This window comes from Lepidochelys olivacea, assembly GCF_965140295.1.
Source record: "Lepidochelys olivacea isolate rLepOli2 genome assembly, chromosome: 8".
NCBI classification, from domain to species: domain Eukaryota; kingdom Metazoa; phylum Chordata; order Testudines; family Cheloniidae; genus Lepidochelys; species Lepidochelys olivacea.
Genome location: NC_140418.1, coordinates 11,183,581 through 11,204,364, shown reverse-complemented (window position 1 = coordinate 11,204,364; position 20,784 = coordinate 11,183,581). Strand labels below are relative to the sequence as shown.

Below are 20,784 nucleotides of genomic sequence, written 5' to 3'. Positions count from 1 at the left end.
GAGTCATGAGGGAACTGCTTGTTCCAGGCTGCTTCTGGGACAATTTGCCTGAGCTATATTTCAAGTATTTCATTGAGAAGCACATAGCAAAATCCTCCAACTGCATATTTGGATCCCAGTCTGCCAGTTCAGAGCCCTGTGCCCCTGCAGAGTCCAGTCCCAAAAGGACCCCCAGAGGTGCAGGGGGCCAGTCTAGACATTGCTAGCTTGGTGAGTTAGCTGATATCTCTTTGTGAACTCACAGCCTTTGCTTTGTAATCACAAATACAGCTGCCCCGCTAACCCAGCCTTCCAGAAACCTTTCCTACCAAACAGCAGCACCAGCAAAGGAGTGCTGTCATTCTCCCCCATGTTTCAGAGTAACAGCCGTGTTAGTCTGTATTCGCAAAAAGAAAAGGAGTACTTGTGGCACCTTAGAGACTAACCAATTTATTTGAGCATAAGCTCCCCCATCTCATTTACTCATGTGAATTTCAGAACTTTGATGTCTGCAGTAGGAGTTTACAAGGAGATTTTGCATCTATACAAAAACATACTTTATTTTCCCCCTTCAGTGAAGACATGGCTTAAGAGTTTGTCTAGACTACAGTTTTTGGTTGTGTTGTAACTCTGGTTAATAGGTCATGTAAATTAACCCCGGTTAATTGGTAATCAGTTAATTTAAATTATGACATGAGCAAAAAGTATAACCTAGGCAAATCCACAAGCAACTCAACAGGGGTGCAAGCAGCCCAAGGGCAATTTATATAAAGCAAGCTCCTCCCACATCCCACCTGACTCGCCTCCCACCCCCAACAAGATATAGAGTCCCAAAACTTCCAGCAGTAAACACAAGGCTCTGTAGAGACCCTAGGGCTGTGGCAGGAACAGTGTTACAGTGCTGTAATTATGTGTCCGATTCTCTTCTGCCATGTACCATTTAAAGCTATATACACCTATGCAAAGTGGGCCTATAGCACTTCACGGCCCAATCAGAATGGCAGCCTTTACAGCAATTTAAAATTTACATACTATTAAAAACATTAAATAGTGTCAAGGCTTCAAACCAGGATATGGTTTAAGATTTTTTCCCCCCAGAATGCAATTACACTTGCTTTTGCTGGCATTCATGCTCACAGCTGCTTCAATAAGAGTAGGATTATCTCAGCTGACATGCCATAAGAGTATATTGTGCTGGGATGTGTTTAACAAAATCTAAGGTTCATTTAAACATGGAGGCTGAGATTTTCAAAGCCGGTCAGGGGAATTAGTCACTCAACTCCCATTAACTTCAATGGGAGCTGTGTAGCCCAATCGCATAATAGTCTTTGAAAATCTCAGCCTTACTAAATAGAAGGAGAAGAGCACATTGCTGAGACTCAACTTGGTCCTGAAGAAAAAAAAACAAAAACAGTGAAGACTCAGGCCACAATCCACAAAGGTTCTTAAGCACTTAAATCCCAGTTTTAGGCAACACTGTGATCTACAAAATCCTTTCTCAGCGGCCACCTAACCATTTAGGTGACTATACTCGGCACCTGTACTTCGGCGTCTAGGAAACTTTTCCAACAGAAGTTTCTGCCTGTGAAGATGTGCACTGCTGCTTCACTCCAGATGCCGAAGCCCTAGCGTGATCCCCGAATCAAGGGAAGATAAGCCTTCCCCTGCCTATTGCCTGCAGGGCCCGATCCAGTAAGCAGGCGCCGAGGTTTCTGACTCTGAGGCTGTTAGAATTTTAGGATTAGCTAACACAAAGGTTGAATGATCATTTGGAAAAGCGTGGAGAAAATATCGGAATCTTTCCTGTGGGTTAAAACTGGTTCAGATGGAAAAGGGAAAACAAACTGGAGCCTCTGAGTATAAAATCAAAGAAGTTAGTGATGGAAGTTGCCTTTTAGGTCTGTCACCCCATTTCCATTCCAGTGCAAGATTATACCATGCAGTGCATTTCATCCTGTCTTCCTTATAAAGTCCCAAGAGACGGGGCTTCTGTCACTTGCCTTGAGAGACTATTCCATAATACATCTCACAATTTTGAAAACTGTTCCTGGTACTTAGTTTTATCCCGTACTCCTAGCTATACCCCATGTGCAACACTAAATAATCAGTTTCCCTTAAAATATTTGTAAGAATATTTGCTTTCATATTCCATCACTGCCCCTTTGTCATCACGTAGCCACACTGCCCCAGATGCAGAGCAGACTGAATTCTGGCTGAGTCCTTGCTTCCCCCTTCTCTTACTATAGGAAGCAAACTGTGCAAGCTCTTTACTGGCACCACTTAGTTCCCCCTCAGCTCAACTTGCTGAGCAGAGCAAGCAGTGGGGGGAGGAGTGGATATGTAGAGTGAAGATTATCATAGAATCATAAACTTCACAGTCAGAAGGGACCATTATGATCATCTCGTCTGACCTCCTGCACAACGCAGGCCATGGGATCTCACCCACCCACTCCTGTAACAAACCCCTAACCTATGTCTGAGCCACTGAAGTCCTCAAATCTTGGTTTAAAGACTTCAAGGTGCAGAGAATCCTCCAGCAAGTGACCCATGGCCCACACTGCAGAGGAAGGCAAAAAACCCACAGGGCCTCTGCCAATCTGCCCTGGGGGAAAATTCCTTCCCGACCCCAAATATGGCGATCAGCTAAACCCTGAGCATGTGGGCAAGACTCACCAGCCAGACACCCAGGAAAGAATTCTCTGTAGTAACTCAGATCCCACCCCATCTAACATCCCATCACAGGCCATTGGGCATATCTACCGCTAATAGTCGAAGATCAATTAATTGCCAAAATTAGGCTATCCCATCATATCATCTCCTCCATAAACTTATCAAGCTTTGTCTCGAAGCCAGATATGTCGTTTGCCCCCATTGCTTCCCTTGGAAGGCTGTTCCAGAACTTCACTCCTCTGATGGTTAGAAACCTTCATCTAATTTCAAGTCTAAACTTCCTGATGGCCAGTTTATATCCATTTGTTCTTCTGTAGATTCTACCCACTTCTGGAGGGAGGAAGGAAAAGCCTGGAGGCAGCTTCTCTTCTCCCTGCACATGGACTGCAACGGAGGTAAGCCAGTGCAGAGAACTAGGGATGTATCTTATACCCCCTCCTCCCCTCTGACTTAAGGTAGATTTAGGCAGCTCACAGCTGAGCCCTCATGAATGAAATTCTGTAATAGTTCTGCAAAACAAACCAACCAAATATCAAAATTGTAACAAACAATTGTAACAAACAATCATGCAACTGACACTTTACATTAATATCCTGGAGAGGCTTCTGGAGAAGCCCATGTGCATCCTGAATAGGCAAACCCAGGGGAGGCAATCAAACTTCTTGTCAGTTTATGAAGCTATGATTTAGCCAACCTTTGGAGGGGATGAGAGATAGTGTCACTGAAATCGTGGCTGGGGTCAGTCAAATCCTTTCATCAGACTCCTGAGAAACATACCAGGATCTGGAAAGGGCACTATTATGCCTGCTGCAAAGTCAGTGAGATGTTTTGGTCTATGATTCTATGTGGTACTAAATCACACAATTTGCTAGACAGTTCCTCACATGGAGACTGAAAAGCACTGTGTAACATTGCCCTCTGCAGGAGAGTGGCTACAAATACAGCACTTCCTTCTGAGCTAAACTACAGCAGCTTCCTCCTTAGCGTTTTTGGATTCTGTTTTAGGACTGACTGACTGACTGAGAGTCTTCATATTTAGTTCCACTCCTGCTTCTTCATGTCTTCCATATATGGATGGCTGACTGCAATGCATGCATGTCCTTAGCTCCTGATGCCTCAGATTACATCTTCGCTACCCTACTTGATCTCTGGTTAAGTGAATCATAATGCAAAACCTGTGGCTCTCAGGATATAAAAATACCTACCTTTTACATACAGTTTTCATCAGTAAATCTCATAGCACGTTAAAAGAAGGTCAGCATTATTATTCCTATTTTACAGATGGGGAAACTGAGGCACAGGGACAGTGACATGACTTCCCCAATATCACTCAGGGGGCCAGTGGCAGAGCTGCAAATAGAACCCAGGTCTCCTGAGCTCCAGTCCAGTGTGCTATCTAGTAGGCTCAGGATAGCCTCACCCATATCTGTCTACTTGTACAGTCAGGGACCAGCACTGGACACTGTCTAGCTGCTCCTACGTCATATGGCCATTGTTTCTCCTATCTCTGGCTCCTCATGCGCAAGTCCTCTGATGGAGTCTGAATGGTGCAGACTGGGAGCTATTAGCTGCGTGTTGCAGAATAAGTCACTCCTTCTTCTCGACAGGCTATGCTCATTTTCAGACACGAGGAGCTAACCATCTATTGCTAGAGTAGGAGGTCTGCAGGTAGTGGTGGAAGCAATGTAGTGCCTACTTGCCTTTCTTCTCTTACTGGCCCATTCATCCCACTTTCTGTACTTCTCTCTCTGCCATGCAGCATGTGGATTGTTGGTGAGACCCTGTGAATTCTGCAATGCCAAGGCCACCGAGTTCCTGCAGAATTGTGCTCCAGACTTAGCTTTCATTTAGAAAAAAATGTTTCTACCCCTTAGAGGTTGCAAAGAAACCCCTTGAAAATGCAAGCTGAGCCTAAGCAATGCAGTGTTGTCTGCTGGAGTCTGCAGACAGCCTGAAACAATAGCTCTGAGAAGCATTAACTGGCCCATTCATCTCCCTGTGCTGATCATTTTAATTGTCAACCTTGTGAATTATTTCACTTCTGATCATTTTAGCTCAAAATCCCAAACTTGTCTCCCAGGCCCCCTGGTGTCCAAAGCATCAGACCTCATTTAGCCAGCTGCCCCAATCTCTAGTCCCACCCCAAAACGAATAGCATCTAAAATGCATTGTCAGTGCAGACATCTGCAGTATACCGGAACTAAACATGTGAGAACAGTGTCCAACCAAATATAAAAATACATGATACAGCTACTCTACTAATGATTATTCATAGTTAAGAAGACCCACATTTTTAATTTTCGAAGACGCTATCACATTATTTTCAGAATGCTGCAGAATCTATTTGCTGAGGAGTAAGTACATGGGGAATTGCTCATAGGTATGCAGATAAAATCTAGAAGTGCTACCTTCATGCTGGCAGGTTCTTCTATGGCAGAATACTGCTTCCTGCTTGTATTTATTTTTGTGTATAGGAATGGCCTCTTGGCTGGTTTCTGAAGGGCAGCTACATAATTATAAACCACTGTCTAAGCTACTGCTAAGTGTTTAAGCTATTGTATATCCAGTATTTTTAGTGTTTATGAAAATGCTACCAAGTGACAATCAATACTGCAATCTGAGGCCCTGATTCAGGGAAGTTAAGGAAGGGGTTAAAAGCACCTTCCTGAGTACAGATGCTTTCCTGCATCAGAGCCCCAATGAAGAAAGAATTCTGATGGGAAAGGATTGGGCCTGAAGTCTGAATGAAGACAGAGAGGGGAACAATTGACATAAAGGATAAAAGATGTCGTCAAGGAGTTGCTGCTGCTGGGAAGGATACATATATAGCTGCTTCAGAGTAGCATGGATGTCAGTTCAGTACAAGGCACCATAGTAAAAGGCATCCTCCAATCATGAATCCAGTAGCATCAGAGAATGGGCACAATAGCCTTGCTTCTCTTCACTGTGGAAGGTTTGATTAAGAAGCCACACACGGTGTCCTTAATTAATTGTTCAATTGGCAGAGAAGAAATAGACACTAGTGTCCTCAGTGTTCTTCCTCATGGTGGTGGTGGTGATGATGATTTATTCTTACTTTGTATTGTGGTGGCGCCTAGGAGTCCCAGCCCGGGATGAGGACCCCTTTGTGCGGGGTGCTATACGGGCACAGAACAAAGAGGTGGTCCCTGCTGTTGTAATAAATGGGCCTACACATTTCCCTGGATTGTGAGCTCAGTTGTGAAAAGTGAGTGAAAGTTCATAAAGTGCCATCATCAGTGTTGGTGGGAAAAGGTGCAAAAAGGAGATGGAATTAATTAGTCCAAACAAAAAATCCTATTGCTATAACTCAAGGACTGTGTAATCATGCCTGGTAAACAAGAGAAGTGTGGGATCAGGAATCAGTGAACCACAATTGGTGTTGGATATTGGGCCTATCTGGTGGACAAAATCATGAGTGGATGGGTCATTCCTCCCATAACTTCCTTTTGGGGTCCTCAGAAAGAGGCTTTGGGGGGAAAGCTAATGGACTGCGATGCTGGCTGACTGAAAGATGAGAGACCAGGAAGGACAGCAAAGGGTTAAAGAGCAGTTCTGGGCTCAGGAGGCCCTGCTCCTCTGCTCTTGCTGAGCATGCTCCAATTGGAGGCAGAGTTTAAAAGGGAGCCAGCTGGCTCAGTTGGAGGCGGATAGAGCAGGGAGAAAGACTTGATCTGGGAACTCTGGAGGAGGACAGACCCAGATCCAGACTGGGAGAAGGAACTTTGGTGAGTGGCAGTCCTGTGGGCCAGAGCCAGGTAGGCAACCCTCGAGATAGCGCTTACAGGGATAAACTGTAGCATGCTGTAGGAAACAGGGAGATAGGAAGTGACCCAGGGAGGCTGACTTGAGGCACCCCAAGATGGAGGATGCTGGACAGGCCGCACAGGGCCTTGGGTCAGAACCCAGTGGAGCAGGAGAGCCTGGGTTCCCCTACTTCTCCTACTGCAACCAAACTAGGTGGGGTGGCCACTGGGAATTGCAGTGGCAGTGGACCACGAATCCATTCGCACACCTAAATTAATACAACACTACCCCAAGGAGCGGATGCTGATGCACTAATGGGGCAGTACAAGATAACAATGAGACAGCATTGGTCAACATGATGGGCAGTGACACCAGCTGCCTAACCTTTGCCAAGGTGTGTTTTTTTTTTTTAGACATCATGGCAAAGGGAGTTTTAATGAGGGATTTGAAGGAGGACAATGAGATGGCTTTGGGGACGTTTGAGGAGCTTATCCCAAAGGGTCAGGGGTACTGTGGGAGAAATGAAAAAAGGTGCTTGTTTGAATTTTTAACAAGTAGGCAACGGAGGCTGGCATTACTGGCAAAGTGGAGGTAGGAGCTGGCATCTGGATAGCACATGACAGACAATAGGTGGGGATAGGCCATGAAGGTCTTGAAAGTAAAGACAAGTAGTTTGATGTGACGGAGAAAGGGGAGGTAGTGGAGGGGTGAATTGGTCAAAGAGACAAGCTAGGAAATTATCGTTGCAATAGCATTTTGAATGGCTTGACAGGGGCAAGATGGGATTTTTGAAGGCCATGAAAGAGGATGCTACAGTAATTGAGATGTGATCTGATGAGACCTTGGAGAAGTATTTTAGCTGAGTGAATGCAGAGGAAAAGCCGTCTCTTGGAGATGTTATGCAGAAAGAATCAGCAAGATTTAGACACAGCTTGGATGTAAGAGCCAAGTCAAGGTGATGACCAGGTTACAGGCCTGAGTGACAGGGAGGAGAGTGGTTGTGTGCTGTGATCAAGAGGGGAGGAAGGACTGAGTGGAGGCAAAGATGAGGACATCTGTTTTGGCCATGTTGGCTGTAAGCTGATGGCAGGACATCCGAAAGGAGATGTCAGAGAGGCAGGCTGAGATTTTCGTTTGGACAGAAGGCGAGCAGTCAGGAGTAGAGGTAGGTCTGGGAGTCCTCTGCATACAGAAGATAGTTACATTTGTGTAGAGTACATTGCTGGGTTTCTCTCAGAATGGGTTAAGATGAAACTCTTATGTGGCAATATTTCAAACCCTGATTCTAATAATATTGGCAACCAGCAAGTGACCAAACACAGTCTTCCTGTATAATTATTACGCTCTGCAGTTAAAGGGCAGATTCGTCAGTGAGCTCCTCTTGCCACATGTTGTTTCATTGGAAGGACAAGTCATTCTTTTTCTTTGTATTTATTCTTGGATTGTTGATAATTGGCTTGTACGGCTTCTCATGGACTAGCTTAAAATAGTATTATTTCTTACAGGGAAATGTAACCAAATATTTATATTCTCCAGTGAGCTTAATTAAAATCCCCCTAGGCTCATTAGCATCAAAGCCTTTTCTTTGTTTCTTAAAGAATAACAACAAGGTCACCAGCTAGCCTTTTCCATGCTCTCACAGCTCTAATAGGAAATTCCCTATTGTCCTGGGTTGTCTTGGTGAAAATCGCACAGTCTAAAAGTAAAAATGAACATCTGTCTTGTGACAGATGCTTGGTTCTTGTTTGGTCCATCTCTAGTGTGAGATCAGGGAAGTTTTGCAAACTTCAACAATTAACATATTAGATCTAAACCACTCTTGGATGTTTACAAGACATATTTTACCCAAACCCACAATGCTGAAGGAGTTCAGGAGGGCCTGTTAAATACACTCTGGTTTTGGACCATCTCTGCTTACAAAGCAGGGTTCAGAACAGCATCAAAAGTTGCACAGTAGCTATGTGCCAAAGGCTTATAGGGAAGAGGAGTATAAACTGTACATCACTACAGTAGGGCCTGACTATAAGGAAACCATGACTCTGGCACTGTGGTGCCTCAAGGCGGTGGTTCTTCTGTTTGCTTCCATGGTTTCACAATAGAGAGCGAGAAGGAACCTGCCCTTTCTGATCTTCCATTCCCAGGAAGCTTGATCCACCATCACTTTCCATGTGCCACAGGAAATGGAGGCACTGCGGGCTGGCACTGAGATACCAATCAACAAGATTGCTTTGCTTTTGGCTTATGTTCCTGCTTGCCGTTAATATTCTAAAGGAAGTTGTATCTTGTTGCTTTAATGCAAATAGCTTTATAAATGTAACTGCTACCTGACTGAAAAACACTTCCTTAATTAGCTCTGCTTTATCATGACTAAAGATCCAAAAGGTGGAGAAGGGGCAGTAATGCCTCAAATAACAATGAACTCATGGAACGGCCAGGTTTGCTGACTAGCCTCAGAACTGTGCTTTCATCTGACATCTGTATGACACCTTAATGTCATCATGTCCCTGAAATCAAGTTAGGCACTTAAACTTTTAGGCACTTTTGAAAATCTCACAAAGCAACAGAGACTAGCCATGCCTGCCGATAGTGAGGAGGGAGGCGGAGTGAGGGCAGCTGGCTTCACATATGTTACTGAGCATGCTCTGTCGGTGCAAGCATGCTCACTACAAGCCACGCATCAAATGGGGGTGGGGCATGTGCCCCCCACTAGGGTTGCCAACCCTCCAGGATTGTCCTGGAGTCTCCAGGAATTAAAGATTTAAAGATTAATCTTTAATTAAAGATTATGTCATGTGATGAAATCTCCAGAAATTCATCCAACCAAAGTTGGCAACCCTACCCCCGACGCATTGCCTGTGGTAGGCACCAACATGCATCCTTAGTGCCTAAATACTTTTGAAAATCTGAAACTAAGCAACTTTTTAAACTGGAATTTGGACTCTGAAGTCACTTAGGTGCTTTTAAATATTTTATCTGTCCTCTTTCCATTACAGAGGGAGAGGAATGGGTCCGTTCACACCTCTCCGTTAAATTTCTGCCTGCAAACATCAGACAGATCAAATTCAAGGGAGTCTTAGGTCTTTATGCTGCAATCCTTACCCATCTCAATAGCTCCATCAACATCAAGGACTGGAGGATTGAGTCCTTTAAATATACAATTTAAATATGTTAACAATGTCTTGATGTTATGAAGCTTGTAAAAAGAACAACATTCTCTTGGTCAAATTGAAAAAGGCATTTTTACAGTAACTATACAATTCATTTCAGAATTGCAATTATAGTTCATATATTTGTCTTGGCCAGCCTTCACATTTAAAATACGAGATGTGCAAAACTACTTTTTAAATATATTACTGATGTAATCTATAATTGGGAAACTTTCTAATAATTTAAGTATATGTTAAGTTTTTATCTATATTGGAAATGTACAGTACATTAAAGCATAAGCCACATTTTCAGAAAATAATTTGTTTTCTCAAGGGGACAGTAAAATTTTTGTTAGCTTGGGAGTCTAAATAGCTGTTTTCAGTACAGAGACAAGGTGGTTGAGATAATATCTCCCACTTCTCAGAACTCTTCTTCATGTCACTGCTATGACATCTCTGCTTATTTGCAGTACAGGCCAGCAGAGGGGGCGATAGCTTTATGTTTTTATCTGAACTTCCTTCATTAAAAGTTTACCTTTATCCCTCTCCATTGTTGGCATTCTTTTGAAAAGTTTTGTGTAGAGAGCAAAGGGCTTCCTGTTGTCTTTAGCTATTAAAAATGGATACAAACGTAATGTTCCCATCAGAACAATTATTCCTGTTTAGTTTGAGATACAATAATATTCTTATAATTCCCTCATCCTCCCCAATAGAAACTTCTGCCCCCAAAGTATAAGTAATATTCAACTGTCTAAAATGTGTAAAGGCAAGCTGGCGAAGAAATGATAGGACTGAGTATAAAGTATCTTTTTGCATGTCATGTGGCACTTGATCAATTTTTTTTATCAACAATTGCTTTTCAAGAGAAACATTGGAAATGTTAGAAAAGCCCAGTAATGTTGTAAATTATTCTTGGCTATCAGAGTCAGATAACATTTTACCTAGTGGCCAGGAAGTTATGAGAAATTCTTGTTGCTTTCAGTGTGTGGTGAGTTATTAGTCTTACTGATTGCAAATGAAATATTTTCTGATGAATCGCTTCACTCTGACAGAAACTTGCCTTGGACTGAGACTATTATTCTTCTGCTTTGCTTTTATATGGCTGTTTTTAAAATCAAAATACATTGCTACCACAGGTCAAGTTAAAGTCTCCTTTCTAACAGTCTTTTAGCAGGTTTCAGAGTAGCAGCCGTGTTAGTCTGTATTCGCAAAAAGAAAAGGAGGACTTGTGGCACCTTAGAGACTAACCAATTTATTAGAGCATAAGCTTTCGTGAGCTACAGCTCACTTCCTCAGATGCATATCGTGGAAACTGCAGCAGGCTTTATATATACACAGAGAATATGAAACAATACCTATTCCCACCCCACTGTCCTGCTGGTAATAGCTTATCTAAAGTGATTTCCAGCACAAATCCAGGTTTTCTCACCCTCCACCCCCCCACACAAATTCACTCTCCTGCTGGTGATAGCCCATCCAAAGTGACAACTCTTTACTTTTTAGTCTTTTAGCAGTTACTCTTTTCAGTAACTTCATGAATTGATTTTAGATTTTTCTCCTGTAGTAAAACATTCTGAAACTGTTTTCACATTGTATGCCTAGTTAGTCAGGAGGAATTCAATACAGCAGTTACATAATCCTCATGTGCGTGATTGGGTCCCAAAGCCACTTGATTATTTATACTCCTTATAAATCAGTTGCCCATGATCAAATATTCCTTTTAAAACAACCCATGAAAAATAATTGTTTCTATGTCAGGGGTCAGCAAAATAGCATGAAGGAATTCTGGAAGGCCAAGTGATCCTCTTCGGAGAGCTAAATCTGTCTCAATACATTTTCATAAGGCCAAGTCTTGATCCCACTGAAGTCAATAGGATTTTCGCCATTGACTTCAATGGGAGCCAATTTTGTCCATGTTATGCAGCCTAGGATATGTATTCACAAGGGTAAACTACTTTCGCTGTACCTCAACGTACTGTTATAAGTAATAAAGGGTAATTTTACTAAATTACAGACTAGTGGATGTTGGTGGAGAGAGTACTGATCAAAGTCTTGTTAGTTGCATAGCAGTGGGTTGTCTGAGTGGTGCTTATCCACCAGTGTGTACTGTTATGCAGTTTTCAGTTCTTAGTGGATTTCCAAAATTCTTTAAAAGCAGCACTGTAATTTTGCCCTGTTGCAATAGCGAGGGTATTCCTGGTGTCCTGGCCCAATACTAGCTCCTTAAGATTACTGACAGGATGATTCCAGGTCTGAAATCTGTAACCTTTACCAATTGTGGCATTTTCCTACACATGAGGTGGTATGAAAGTAATGAAGATTGTGAAAAGGATCCGAATACTTATGAATGCTGATCCTTCCGAACATCTCATGTTCAAATAATACACCACAAATGGGAACTGTACATTATGGCTATTTTTAAGGCTAGCAACATTACAGCTGGCTGCAGCCCAATTGGATTAGATGCTTGCTTCATAACGAACAGAACAGTAGATCTAAATCAATAATATTTGCAGTATAAATCTGCTTCTGTCTGTCACTGAGCAGGTCTGTTTGCTGAAGACGGTAGTGTGTGTGACATAGGCTGTATGGCAACCTTACTGGAAACTTTGCGGGAGGGGGAAAGAATAAAATACTTTCTCAGTTTCTGAATTGCTGATCCATCTCTGGGAAGCTTAAACCTTATTACAGTCAGCTGCCAAATTGTGTAGCTAGCAAAATTTGCATTAACTGCACTGGTTATTAAAAGTTCCTCCACTTCCAGTAGGAATTGCAACTAGTTTTTATTACCTGCAGTGTGTCAAGTCCAATTTTCAATTGGCAATACCTGAAAACCGAATACTCCTGGGGCACGTTCTGCACCCATATGTGTATCTGCAGCTCTCATTGTTGTCATTGCATTGATGCACCACCCATGGGCCTCTAAGCAACAAACTGGACCCTTTTAATGTATTGGTGCTCCTTCTTCCACCAAAGCCTGGGACACAATTCCATTGTCTTCAGTAGCAGTTGGATTGGGCTATATGGAAACCTTATGGCAAGTAATATGTACCCCAAAGCTAGCAACTATAGTGGCATTAGCCTTCTCACAGGGTAAGTGGATGTGCCGTGTCCCTGCCGTATGGATCTTTAGCTGAACTAGGTATGGATGAAGTGATGTGGATAAAACAAAACCATACCTTATTTCGCCTATTTCTCTAACCGAATCTGAAATGAACCAATCCGAGGCATGAGAAAAGTTCAGGTAAGTTGTTGTTGCGTTCATTGTCCTTCTTCTTTGTTGCCTTCCAAACTCTTCCTATTAACCATGTTCCACCCACTTGTAAGTCAAAATGAGGTACCATTCACACACTGCACATTTGCATCAGTTGTGGAGGTTCTGAAATTAGTATCACGGAAGGCTGCTCTCATGGTATTTCCAGACTGAACAGAAATAAAGAGGACAGGAATGCTCCTTAGATAATGTTCTTGTGAAGGTTCTAGCTCAGATTTGCAGACATAAGAGGCTCATGCAGATTCAAAATCTTGAATGCTGCTGTGATGTGCAATGAATGTGACTAATAATTAACTGATACAATACATAGTTTTCACCAAGCCCTGACCAACCTCATCAAACTGTTGCTGGTAATTAGTGACTGATTTGTTGTGCTCGCAGGTTAAAGTACATACGAGGTATTTCCCTCTCAACTGTACCTCAGGTTACATCCCACATGCGTGGGCACACAGAATAGAAACTATGCAGTGTGAATACATGAATTAGACTGTCACTTACCTTGACACCTTGTGTAAGAACCTTCCGCCACAGTCCTGTTACACTTCTTAATCTAAAATTCAAATCCTAACTCAACTGTAAATATTTTACTTTCAAAACTGCAAAGCAAAGTTTCCCTATTGAAATTCTGCTTCCCCAAAAATGGGTCTTGATTTTAACTTTCTTGGAAAAACCTGCATCTTTTTTTCCCCTGTTGCTGTCTGTCTCGTGTTCTCAACCTGCTGCAGATTATTCATGTCAGTTGTAGTTAGTTGCCTATTTGAGGCCCGTGAAGTGTTTGATTTAGTGGATTGGCTACATTCACTATGTTTCCCAGAAACAGTGGCTCAGTCTTTCCTAACAATATGTTCAAATGTTTACCAGTGATATAATTTCCTAACTTTTGACGCTCATCAAAGTCAGTCTATTACATACAATTTGGTTCCCTCCATATCCCAGTGGCAGGCTTAGCACAAATTGTATCCACTTTAAACAATAGTAACGTTTGCTGCTCAGTGTCCTAAAGCTGGAAGCTTGGATTCATGATATAAATAATATGCACAGTTGGACATCTACGTTAACCATGTATGATGAGATCACTTCCAGTAAAATCTTGAAATACAGTGATGTGAAAAACAGCTGGTTGTTGTGCATTTGATTTAAACTTAGACATCTTGGAGAAAGGGACGATATACTTATTAATAAGTTGTGTGCTTTGTGGAGGTTTCTATGCAATTTACTCATGACACATCAAATGTAGGCACTTCTATGACCTCTTTTTTTCAAATTTGTTAACTATCATATTCAGCTTTAAAATATCTTCTAATTTAGCCCAGCAATTCCCCTTCCTACACACCCAAAAAAGAATCCAGCAAAAGAGGGTGTGCCCTGCTGAAAGTGGTAAGGTAACTATTATCTGTTAGAGGTACCCCTTATATGTAGGGTCAGCTTCAGCCATCCGTCACATAACTCTTGATTTCAGTGGGCCAGTAGCTGGGCTGGATTTGGCCCACAGTATGTGGAAGAGACAGGAGCCAAATCAAATATTCTTGGTGAATATCAGACCTATAAAAAAATGCCTGAAGAAAAATACCCTGAATATCATTGCTTGGAAAAGGTATTTGGAAAGGGGTTGCCCAGGTTAGCTTATGTTGAGTGCATTTAGCTAGCAAGGAACGGGCATTGGTTCACTCTTCTCTGTCCTATCAAAAGATCTGGCTGGGTTGTTTTCCCTCTCTCCTAGGTCACATAGGGCGAACTCCCAAAGATGCCTTACTACAGAGAAGGGACGGGGCAATCCACCATAGCACATCTTCCCTTCATCTCTATGGGAATGAGCCATTTAGGTCTGCTCACAGAAAGAAACAACTGAGAACATAAACAACACCCCCACCACCCCTTTGCAAGTTAGCTTCTCCCAGGATAAAGGAGAGCTTTTTCAGTGCCTCTCTACACTGTACATGACCCCTCTGCAGCTTGGTAAAACATGTTGTGTCAGTGGAAATCACTACATGACAAACAAGTGCTTGATCAGGAGAAAAGAGCTGGTAACTGATGGAAAGACCAACTTGGATAATCCCCTTGGGGCAGGGAGTAGTCTGCCTTTCTCTCCAGGGGCCCTCTGTGACTGAAGAAGTAACATGCCTAAGATCCAGAGGGAGCGGTGAGTCATCTCCAGGGAAAGGAAGATTACTGTGATGTGGGACTCGGAGTTTGTGGGAACAAGAGAAACTGGGGATCACAGTGTCTTCACCCAAATGCAGCTAGAAATCGCTTCAGACAGTAAACAGAGGGTATATATGTTCTCCTTGTATCTTCCCCTCCGCTTCACTGTTTCCTTCTGTTTGCAAATTATTCATAATCTGTTCCTGATGCCTTCAGAATCCATGTCAGGGGAAGCCTGAGTGAATACTAGACGGACATGCTACTGTGCAGGTGTTTTCATGTAATGTTACTCATCGATCTCCAGGACACAAACTTCACTGTCTAATAGATAAAGCCTCAGGCTAGTGAGAAATTAAGTAGCTTATCAACAGCTGCTCATCAAGATACATTCATTATGAGTAAACTTGCTGGATGTGTTCAAAAGCCATATAGCCAGTTGGGCAGTTGACTTCAGAGAGAGAGATGTCAATTAATGCTAAGGCCTAATCACTGCTGTATTTTTACTGAAACATGGCAACCTTTTCCTGATGCCTCCTGGGTGTGTATTGAGTGCTGCAGGGGTGTTATCCATTAATCTTGCTGGTTTCTCCCCATTATGTGTTGCTTCTCCTTCTAGGCTTCACTTTGTGGTTCTCTCGCTCGATATCTTTGTTGTGCTTTATCTTGCCTTTCCCCAATTTAACACTGCTCCTCTCTCTTCCTTCCACTTTGTGGTCTCGCTTTATTCCTCCTCATTTTATTTCGTCCCCCCATTTCCCTTCCCATTCCTCCTTTCTCTATTTTGCATTCAGTCTTTCTTGTTTGTTCCTGCTGCTTTTCCATGGGCCAGCATCATGCCGGGTGTAATGAACCTGACTTCAGCAGAGTCATGTAAGGGGCGAATTTGGCACTGTCTCTGGAAAGCAAGTGTTCTAAAGAACAATATTAATGCAGTCAATATGGTGTCTGGGTCTTCAAAACAAAAAACATACAGTACGTGAGAGAGGAACAGCAATGCAGAGCATTAGTTACCATGGTAATGATGCTGTTTAGCAAATTGTATAAAGGAAAAGTCTACTTAGATGGCCAAAGAAATGAATTAAAGCTGTCCCTTGGCAGGTTTCACTTAGAAACTGGTCGTTTAAAAAATGTGTGTATTTCTAGTTCTTCATTTCTCAACTGACTGTCCTTTCTGAAATGTGGAAAATATTCAGAGAGACGTTGCCATGTTCCCCGTGTCTTTACTTGATGCCCTACTTACAACTCTTCTGAGGCAATTCTCCCTCGTATAAAACAAACTGTATAGGCCAGTATTTATTTTTTAGGACTGCTGGTGCCTGATCTGTGGTGGCTGCATGCACGCACGCGCGTCCACACATCCACACACACACATGCACACGCACACCCCTCATGGTGTAACTGTATCTGACCCATAAATTAAAATATTCTCTCCACTGCCACAAATCTGTACACCCAGAAAGCAGAACCTGCCCAGCTTTCACTTGGCTTATTTTACAAACTCAGTCCTTGCACCATAGACCCCACTGGCAATCTCACCCCCATTTCCCAGCAAAGGCTGAATAGCTCTGCTGTACACTAGTCTTATATTGCTTGAGCCTTCATTAGCGTTACAGAATAAACAGCAGGGCATTACTCATGTGCACTGAAATAATTTAAACTGATCTCTTCCCACCCAAATTAGAGATGGGTTTTGAATCACGATTTTAGAGCCAATATTTTGGTTGGGGGAGGAGGGAGTCACATCTTGTGGCTTTGGCCCAGTTCTAATGGAAAAAAAGGTACATTTTGTGATAGAAGCATCCATGATTCTTTAAATAGGTTTGTCCACCTGCTCGATCATTTACACTGTGTGAAAGTCCTGGGTCTCCCAATCCTTCGTGCCAAACACTGAGCTTCTCTGGAATTTAGAATAATAGGAATGAGGAAAACGTGATGGGCTCCTTTTTATTTTATCTCGTCCTTTGGCCTCGGTAAATATTTCAGCATTTATCTTCTTGCCTTGAAGATGCCTCATCTCAAAGCGAGATCTGCATGTGCGTCTATCTTATATGTATCAGAGTACAGCTGGGTTTGTCTGTATCTGCAAAAAGAAAAGGAGGACTTGTGGCACCTCAGAGACTAACAAATTTATTTGAGCATAAGTTTTCTTGAGCTACAGCCCACTTCATCAGATGCATGCAGTGGAAAATACAGTGGGGAGATTTATATAAACAGAGAACATGAAACAGTGGGTGTTATCATACACACTGTAATGAGAGTGATCAGCTAAGGTGAGCTATTACCAGCAGGAGAGCAGGGGTGGGGTGGCCTTTTGTAGTGATAATCAAGGTGGGCCACTTCCAGCAGTTGACACTGAGGAACAGTGGGGGGGGGGAAATAAACATGGGGTAATAGTTTTACTTTGTATAATGACCCATCCACTCCCAGTCTTTATTCAAGCCTAAGTTAATTGAATCCAGTTTGCAAATTAATTCCAATTCAGCAGTCTCTCATTGGAGTCTGTTTTTGAAGGTTTTTTGTTGAAGAATTGCCACTTTTAGGTCTGAAATCAAGTGACCAAAGAGATTGAAGTGTTCTCCGACTGGTTTTTGAATGTTATAATTCTTGACGTCTGATTTGTGTCCATTTATTCTTTTACATAGAGACTGTCCTGTTTGGCCAATGTACATGGCAGAGGGGCATTGCTGGCACATGATAGCATATATCACATTGGTAGATGTGCAGGTGAACGAGCCTCTAATAGTGTGGCTGATGTGATTAGGCCCTATGATGGTGTCCCCTGAATAGATATGTGGACACAGTTGGCAACGGGCTTTGTTGCAAGGATAGGTTCCTGGGTTAGTAGTTCTGTTGTGTGGTGTGTGGTTGCTGGTGAGTATTTGCTTCAGGTTGCGGGGCTGTCTATAAGCAAGGACTGGCCTGTCTCCCAAGATCTGTGAGAGTGTTGGGTCGTCCTTCAGGATAGGTTGTAGATCCTTGATGATGCATTGGAGAGGTTTTAGTTGGGGGCTGAAGGTGATGGCTAGTGGCGTTCTGTTATTTTCTTTGTTAGGCCTGTCCTGTAGTAGGTAACTTCTGGGAACTCTTCTGGCTCTGTCAATCTGGTTCTTCACTTCAGCAGGTGGGTACTGTAGTTGTAAGAATGCTTGATAGAGACCTTGTAGGTGTTCGTCTCTGTCTGAGGGGTTGGAGCAAATGTGGTTGTATCGCAGAGCTTGGCTACGGACAATGGATCGTGTGGTGTGGTCTGGATGAAAGCTGGAGGCATGTAGGCATGACGAGAGGTGAGGAAGCGTTGTTCTAAGTCAGCCATACAAATGTTGGCATACTGTGGGGCCGTGCAGGTACCCATAGCAGTGTCGCTGATTTGAAGGTATACATTGTCCCCAAACGTGAAATAGTTATGGGTGAGGACAAAGTCACAAAGTTCAGCCACCAGGTTTGCCGTGACATTATCAGGGATACTGTTCCTGATGGCTTGTAGTCCATCTTTGTGTGGAATGTTGGTGTAGAGGGCTTCTACATCCATAGTGGCCAGGATGGTGTTTTCAGGAAGATCACCTATGGATTGTAGTTTCCTCAGGAAGTGAGTGGTGTCTCGAAGGTAGCTGGGAGTGCTGGTAGCATAGGGCCTGAGGAGGGAGTCTACATAGCCAGACAATCCTGCTGTCAGGGTGCCAATGCCTGAGATGATGGGGTGTCCAGGATTTCCAGGTTTATGGATCTTGGGTAGTAGATAGAATACCCCAGGTCAGGGTTCCAGGGGTGTGTCTGTGCGGATTTGATCTTGTGCTTTTTCAGGGAGTTTCTTGAGCAAATGCTGTAGTTTCTTTTGGTAACCCTCAGAGGGTAATGGCTTGTAGAAAGTGGTGTTGGAGAGCTGCCGAGCAGCCTCTTGTTCATATTCCGACCTATTCATGATGACAACAGCACCTCCTTTGTCAGCCTTTTTGATTATGATGTCAGAGTTGTTTCTGAGGCTGTGGATGGCATTGTGTTCTGCATGGCTGAGGTTATGGGGCAAGTGATGCTGCTCTTCCACAATTTCAGCCCATGCACGTCAGCGGAAGCACTCTATGTAGAAGTCCAGTCTCTTGTTTCGACCTTCAGGAGGAGTTCACCCAGAATCCTTCTTTTTGTAGTCTTGGTAGGAAGGTCTCTGTGGGTTAGTATGTTGTTCATTGGTGTGTTGGAAATATTCCTCGAGTCAGAGATGTTGAAAATAGGATTCTAGGTCACCACAGAACTGTATCTATTACAGACCTAAAAGTGGCAATTCTTCAACAGAAAAACTTCAAAAACAGACTCCAACGAGAGACTGCTGAATTGGAATTAATTTGCAAACTGGATACAATTAACTTAGGCTTGAATAAAGAGTGGGAGTGGATGGGTCATTACACAAAGTAAAACTATTTCCCCATGTTTATTCTCCCCACCCACACTGTTCCTCAAATGTTCTTGTCTACAGCTGGAAATGGCCCACCTTGATTATCACTACAAAAGGTTTCCCCACTCCCCCCGTTCTCCTGCTGGTAATAGGTCACCTTACCTGATCACTCTCTTTGCAGTATGTACGGTAACACCCATTGTTTCATGTTCTCTATGTATATAAATCTCCCCACTGTATTTTCCACTGAATGCATCCGATGAAGTGAATTGTAACTCATGAAAGCTTATGCTCAAATAAATGTGTTAGTCTCTAAGGTGTCACAAGTACTCTTCATCTTATATGGAAGTACTCATCCAGGCTTAAGGTGGTGCCAGGAATGCCCACTTCTCTGAGCCGCAGAATATGTAGTTTCCTCCCTTTTGGGGGCATCGGAGGTGCTGAGGCTGGGCGTGCTCTGGGATTTAAGTATCCATGTAGAAAATGAGCCTTCTGGGGCTGCAAAGCAGCAAGTTACTGCAAGAGCTGTGTAAGATTGTTAGAAGAGAGAGGTGCAAAAATGCATGGATGGGAAGAGAGTAGAGAAGGACAGTTATGCAATGACGATGCACTCAGTTGGAAGATTTAATTTCTTGTGTAACAACACATGTACCCTCAAGGGATTAACGCAGTTGGATGCAAGTTACATTTTCTTATAAATTCATTAGGATTTGCAGTAAATTTCTTAACCTTTTTGTTAAAAAAAAAAAAAAAGGACACAGAAGAAAAGCTAATACATGGCCGTATCCTGATCCTTGTTGAGAGCCATTTGCACTTCTCCGGTGGCACAAAAGGTTCTTTAAAAAGTCTGCCCTAAATAGTCAGTTGAAGATTCATGGGGAAATGCTCTGATGGGGTAGCGGGCTCTGTGCCACCCCTTCCTGCTTCTCCCAGTGGACTGGGAGAGGATGGTGTGTGTTGGAGGTGTGGACTGGCATGACTGGAGTATACCATGCTCTGGTAAGACGATGTCGTTGTTTAGACTGCTCGAAATTATGCTGAGGGCAGAACTGGTACCTGTCTGGCCCCAGCCACCTTCAACCCCTTCATGCACTCGTCCCTTCATGGGTATTGAGCCCACAGTTCCCATAGGCAGCTATCTTAGTGCTTCTCAGGAATATTACATCAGTATGTTTGTTCGTCTGAAAATGTTGATTTGTCGAAACTGAAACTGGTTGTGGGAAAAAGTTGGCTTCAGTGAATTTTCTGATTCAAATGTTTTGACTAAAGTAATTGAAATTGTCAAAATGTCTCCTTTTGATTTCCAAAATGCAAAGGTTGGGGCTTTATTTTTGCTTCTAAGCACATTTTTGTTTCAAAATATTAGTTACCGTAATTTATAGTAAAAGAAGGTTAAACATTTTTAAAGGTCTAAATTGAGA

General features: G+C 42.9%; 1 protein-coding gene across 1 annotated transcript in view; it reads right to left on the bottom strand.

Annotated features, from left to right (window-relative positions):
- Positions 1-13,067, bottom strand: part of LECT2 (leukocyte cell derived chemotaxin 2) — a 61,012-nt gene extending 47,945 nt beyond the window's left edge. The window contains exon 1 of the mRNA XM_084637957.1: positions 12,740-13,067. The gene's annotated coding sequence lies outside the window, so the exon portion shown is untranslated. The remainder of the gene's footprint in view (positions 1-12,739) is intronic.
- Between the last annotated feature and the right edge of the window lie 7,717 nt (positions 13,068-20,784).